The sequence below is a fragment of the Bidens hawaiensis genome, unplaced genomic scaffold (assembly GCF_021521415.1).
Source record: "Bidens hawaiensis isolate Kalapana, Puna unplaced genomic scaffold, B.hawaiensis_p1.1 tig00011733_1, whole genome shotgun sequence".
Classification (NCBI taxonomy): domain Eukaryota; kingdom Viridiplantae; phylum Streptophyta; class Magnoliopsida; order Asterales; family Asteraceae; genus Bidens; species Bidens hawaiensis.
Window position 1 is genome coordinate 1 of NW_027491929.1, and position 6,504 is coordinate 6,504.

Below are 6,504 nucleotides of genomic sequence, written 5' to 3' on the forward strand. Positions count from 1 at the left end.
AGCTGAAGCCGGCAAACAAACAACAAATTACAACAAGAGTTCAAAATCTATTTTAAAATTTACTTTTTCACATACGTTATACGTTAAAGCATATGCTCTATTTCACATACGTTATACGTTAAAGCTGGCCGACAACAAATGGAACAATGATTGCTGAATTGGATTCGGTGATGCTACATTTTTTTTATAAAAATAAGCTCACTATGTGGAAAAGGTTCACCAATGTTTTAAACTATGTATATAGTTAATTTTCATGTGATTTTAACATGTTTAGGTCTACGTCTGACTTTTCCATATTTATATTTATCATGTCACGTGACTTTAGAAATGCAAACTATAATGTTTCTGTATGTTTTTGCTATTTTACTCATCAAACTGCTTTAGACAATATTACACCCTTTGTTGAAGCCAAACACAAGGTGGACTTTGGATAATGATCAAATTATAAATCATGTACCTTAATATGGACTGCCTTATGTTCAATCTGTTTCATTATTTTGACTCAAACTATTGATTTGCTTTGCGTGCACTAGATTATCTTCTAAGTTCTAATATAACAAAACAATTTACATTTTAAATTAAAATATAATTAGTTGTAGAGTCATGTGGAGATCATTATATCAATAAGTTAAATGTTAAGCTATTTGTATCGTGTAATGGTTTAACTAAAAACTGGAAAAAATAAAAAAAAAACGTTCAGTTACGTCATTGTCACCAAGTCATGGGGCTCCATTAACTTTTTCATCATAAAGCGTGAAATTGTTTACTAATAACAAAATTATTATTTAATTTTTTTATATATGTATAAATATGATTGTATAATTTTAATTGGTTGGAAAGTTGATGGACCCCCACTCAAAGAGCCCTTTAGCTCGTTGCTGCCCTTAGTCCCCACAAATGTGTGTTCTTCTTTGGCTCCCAATACATGGGTTGGTTAAAGGTTAGGGACGTTAAAAATTGAGGTGGCTTGTGGCGCCATCCCCAAAATTTAGAGGCAATTAGGAATATGTATGATGAAGTCAAAACAAAAATGAGAATGCCGGCAGGGGTACTAACTCTTTCGACGTGTAGATTGAGACTTCACCAAGGATCCGCATTGAGCCCTTTTATTTTAGTGGTAGTTTTAGATGAGTTGTCCATCTCAATCCAGAAATAACATGGTACATGCTCTTCGTAGATGATATTGTGTTAATAGGAAAAGAGTAAAACAAGGTTGAAAAAAAGACTATAGGAGAGATACTCTAGAGCGTCAAGGTCTAAAGACAAGTGACTCTAAAATCGAGTACCTTTATTGTATCTTCAGTGTTGCAAATGAGGAAGAGAATCTCAGTGTGGAAGGCCTATTTGCCCCCACCCCACCCACCCACACACACACAAATTCAAACATCTAAGATCGTTTGTACATAATGATATGGATATAGACAGTGATGTAGCCCACCTCGTTTAGGAAGAGTGCTGCAAGTGGAGAGTTGCCTTAGAAATATTGTGTGACAGCTAAGGTTGAAAATGAACAAAACAAATACAAACAAGACCTTGTTCATGTTCATTTGTTAAGAAAATTGAGCGTTTCTCGAACACTTACCAAACAAGATTTTATGTTTGTGTTTTTTCATTAAGGAATTGAATGTGTTCACATGCGATTCACAACCACAAACGAACACAAATAAAATCGGTAGAGCCTAAAAATTGATCTCGATGCATTCATCAATGTAAATAATGAGAAAAGAAATAGAAACAATATAAAAATATGATTTCCTATTTTATGTTGAGGGTAATGAATAAAAGAATTTTTGATAAAATTATATGCACAGAAAACTTTCATGAACACATTACCGAACATTTATGAACACAGTTGAACGAACGAGAGCTTGTTCATGTTCTTTTATTTAACTAATCGAATGAAATTTATTGCTCACGTTTGTTAATCTATTAAGCGAAGTAACGAGCGAACATAAACCAACTTTCCACCGAATGATTCATCGAACTGTTTTGCTGAACGTTTGGTTTGTTTACAGCCCTAGTGAGGAGATTCCCAACAGATTGAAGGGCAAATTTTATAGGGTTGCTATGCGGCTAGCTATACAATACGAAACAAATTGTTGGGTTGTTAAGAAGGCATAAGCGAGAAAACGTAAGGTAGCAAAGATGAGGATGTGAGGTGGACGCGTGAACATACAAGAGACACGGAATTTTAAAAAATGAAGTTTTTGGGATAAACTACAAGTCACATGTTTCTCAGATAAGAATAAGATAAAGGAGAGGAGACTGAGATGGTTTAGACATGTGAAGAATAGGCATGTGATGACTCGTGTGAGAACTACAGAAACCTTAAGTGTATAGGGGACTGGGGAGGAGAATAGAGGATGATCTAAATTGACATGGGACGCGAAGATTAGACAACTTGCACCTCTTAGAAGACCTGATCGGGGATAGAAGCTTTTGGAGTCGTCGTATTAGGGTTATAGACTATTCAAAAGGGTATAGTTTTGGCCTAGTTTTGTCATAAGGGGCTTTGCTTTTCATACACTTTTGTTTGCTTAGATTTAAACGAAGTTTTGTTATGAGTGATATTATACTTGAATACTTGGATATAGCCCGTGTAATACACGGGTGATTAAAAATTACAATAAATAATTAAATTTAATAATATACATAATAACATATCATAAGATATAAATAATAATAAATAAAATTTAATAATTCATAAATATATAAAAAATCTCATTTAATATAACATTTAAGTTACATTTGTTAATAGTATTACTTGGCATCCTAGTTGACTACTCTAGTTGAATGACATATGAAAGAATGGTTTTCCTTTAATAGTATACGTAGTAGACAGGTAGATGCTTTGTTTTTGTTTTTTGTAATAGATTTTATTTTTTATTATTTGTTTGAAACTTGGTTTACGGAAACATATGAACTTGGTCGATTGAGGCCCTAAACCAGCAGTCGGCCCAAACTGATACAAACCCAAATTGCATTTTGGTCTTGAACATGACCGACCCGACGTTGACAGTCAGTCAGTCAGTCTTAACACTCTGTCTTCACTGTGATATCCGACTTCTAGGGTTTATATTCTTCAATTTTCTCATAATCTCAACATCCTAAACGCTGTGCTAATGATCACATTCACATACTGCAATCGACTAACAACGGGAGCAAGGTTTGCTCTTTTTCGTTACTACACAATTAGGGCTTTGAATTGTTCTATATTCATTCATAAGGGATTCAAAAGTCAAAACTGTTTTCATGTGTGTTCTATTTCTATATGCATTTCAATTTGTACAATCAAAACCAAACTTACATAAAATAAAAATTATTAAAAAGAATCAACTTAATATCCAAACACTTAATTACTTACAAACCGTCATCATCATCCTCGTCATCGTCCTCTGTATCGTCCGAATTACTCGAACTGCTACTTACGAAATCCGGGGGCAAAACCGGAAACTTCATCATCGGCCGGTTCGGCACCCCCACCGTCACCGCCTCATCACCGCCCGCATACCTCTCCTTCTGCAGCTTCACAGCAATATCAATACAAGCCTTATCAACCATTTCAAGAAACCCCTTCACTATCACAAACAACTGAAACAACTTTCTTCCCTTGTCTTTTGACGCCCCCGCTTGATAATACTCGTTTATTTTCTTCACCAGCCCGATCACCCGCTCTTGATCTCCTCTCAATATTTGAATTTCCCGTTCTGCCCTTTCGACAAACCGCTCCATTTCCCTTACGAAACCCCGTTCGTCACCGTCCCCACCACATTCTTTAATGGTTTTCTTGATCTCGTCTAGTCTATCGGTTAACCCTGAACACGATCTCAAAACCGCATCATAATCGAAGGCGGCAGCTTTTTTAACATTAGTGAACTCAGAACTTACGCCTCCTACAGCAGGCAATCCGAGCCTTATGTAGTCTTTGAATTTAAAGCTTTGATTGTTATTATTGTTATTATTAATCATGCAACGTTTACCCTCCAACCGAACGACTTCTTCAACAACAAAATGCAACAAAGTCGTCTTCCCGTCACTGCTTTTAACATCTGACAACTTCAAAAGCGAATTCATGTTAAAAGCTTGCGCATTTCCTCTCGAAGTCCCGACGTTCATTCGGTTCCCAGCTTTTAAAACCACTTCTAGAAGCTTCACGAAAAGCCCGCGTGTTCTAAGCTCTTTGCAAGCGGTTTCAAGTGCTTGTAACGTGTTCTTGATTTCAGTTACTTCTGAGGTGTAACTTAATCTGAAAAACATTGCGTTGAATCGAGTGAAAGCCGAGGGTACGGGTTTTAGAATGTGGTAGAGGAAAGATTCCGCATCTGCTAACTTTGTGGTGTCTTGATCATAGTTGAGAATTTGTTGTTGTTCGTCTTTTGTTGGGTGGATTTTGGTGAGTTTTTCTAGAGTTTCTAGGTCTAAACCTTTGCCTTCTAGAAGGCAATCGATGATTTCTTGGCGGGAAATGTTTAGTGATCGGAGGATTATCGCGATGTTTGGGATTTGTGCGTGTCAAGGATGAATATTTAGGACGGTGGACCGGATTTCTGTTGGTTGTTGGAGATGGCGAGTTGTCGTGTCGTGGTGATTTTTTGTTGGCGGCTACAGTGCCGAACATTGCTTCCATGAGATCACCGTCAAACCTGAATCATACGCAAAAGTGAAAATTTTAGTTTTTTTTTATTTGTGCTTTAAAGGAAATTGACCTGTAACTGAAATAACTGACATGACCAAACCAAAATAATCAGAACACAATCAAAAACTGAATATTTGGTTATATATATATTTTTTTAAATCGAGTTTCGATTTAGCTTATACCGTAAACCGAAGAAACTGAACTGAATAGTAAAATCCGAAAAAACCAAATTTTGTTATTGGATTATACTATTTATTTTTGAGTGTTATTGTTCCAAGTCTTATGCCCCCTTAACCAACTAAGCTACATGGCGGGGACTATTTTTGATTGTTAAGTTATTTATAAAAAAATTAATAGTTTAGCCCAAAACAATTAGGCACAAGCGTGTAATAATCAGTCTTTAATCAACAAAAAAAACTTATGCTCAAAGTTTTATGCCCAAATTCACTATTTTGGACTAAAAAATTTTAAACCCAAATGGCAAAGTGTAATCGAAATGAACTCACTAAAAACTGAATTTTTGGTTTTTGGTTGGGTTTGATCCAAGAACTAGCCCCTACTTAAAACTATGCTTGAGGTCTAAATACATGATTGTGTAAACGAAAATTACGAAAAATCACCTGAAGGAACCGTTATCCATTTTGTCCCATGCTGTTGGATGTCCCACGTTAGCGTTGACTTTATCCCAATGCAGTGGCTTTAGTTGTACCTACGGTTGTGATGGTTCTGTTGATGAAGTCAAACCATTTGTTTTAGGCACTAATGGTGGTGGTGGCAGTGGCAGATTACTCTTCTGTCCTCCCACAACCTGAGGCTGTGGCGGTGGTGGTGGTGGCAGATTACTCTTCTGTTCTCCCACAACCTGAGGTGGTGGTGGTGGCGGCAGTGGCACAATATTCTTATTTTCTACCACAGCCTGAGGCGGAAGAGTTCTTGACAACCGCTGACTTGTCATCAAACTTTATTGATATACTTGAGAACCTGAAGATTCTTCATCAAGTAAAGGAGCTTCTTGAATTGGACCATCAAATTTCTTTGACTTTCTTCCACCATGGTCAACTCTTGCCGGGTGTTCTTTCTTATTAAAGATTGCATTTTTATCCCCAGAATCATCGTCATCATTAAGATCCTTCCAATAAAGAACATCTAATCCTTCTTCGTCAACGATCACCCCTTTGATCCCTTCCACTCGTGTAAACCGATCATTCACCATTAAAACTGCATTACCCGTGTGTCCAGTCTTGTTTCCATTGTTCACACCCTGGGTTTTATTTTCTTTTCGGTGTCTTTTATACCTCACAAGCAGTAAAAACAATAACCCTGATAAAACCAAAGTGCTCGCTGCGGTTGCACCAACTGCTTTCGCAACGGTTTTATTCGATGAATTTGATGGCGGGCTGTTTGTGACGGGGTTAGGAGGTGGGGTCGTGGTGGTGTCGGTTGGCGGTGGCGGTGATAGTGGTCATGGTGGCGGTGGAAGTGGTGGAGGAAGATGGAATGGATAAAAGACTTCAATATTTTGAGGGGCAGATTGGGAAGATGATGGTGGTACGATGAAAGACGAAAACACGAATAATAATAACAATAATGATGGTGGGCATTGGATCTTGGCAGCCATTAAAATGTAGAGATTATGGTTTTAGGAGGAAGATGAAAGATGTTGAAGAAGATTTGTTAATTAGTGTTTTGGTTTTGGTTTAAAGTATTTTGCCGACTTGAGTTTTTGCTGAAGGTTTCAAAGAGTTGTTGGCCGTTTTTTAATTTTATTTACTTGAATTAGTTGGTTGGTTGATGTCTTCCCGGTTTTTTTAAATCAAAAGGACTAAAATACCCTTGTGCGTTTGAACTCTTCGTCTATAGTTGGTTGT

The 6,504-nt window shown here is 36.9% G+C and overlaps 1 pseudogene; it reads right to left on the minus strand.

Annotated features, from left to right (window-relative positions):
- Positions 1-3,360: 3,360 nt before the first annotated feature.
- On the minus strand, positions 3,361-6,254 carry LOC143538837 (formin-like protein 4 pseudogene; annotated as a pseudogene).
- Positions 6,255-6,504: the final 250 nt, after the last annotated feature.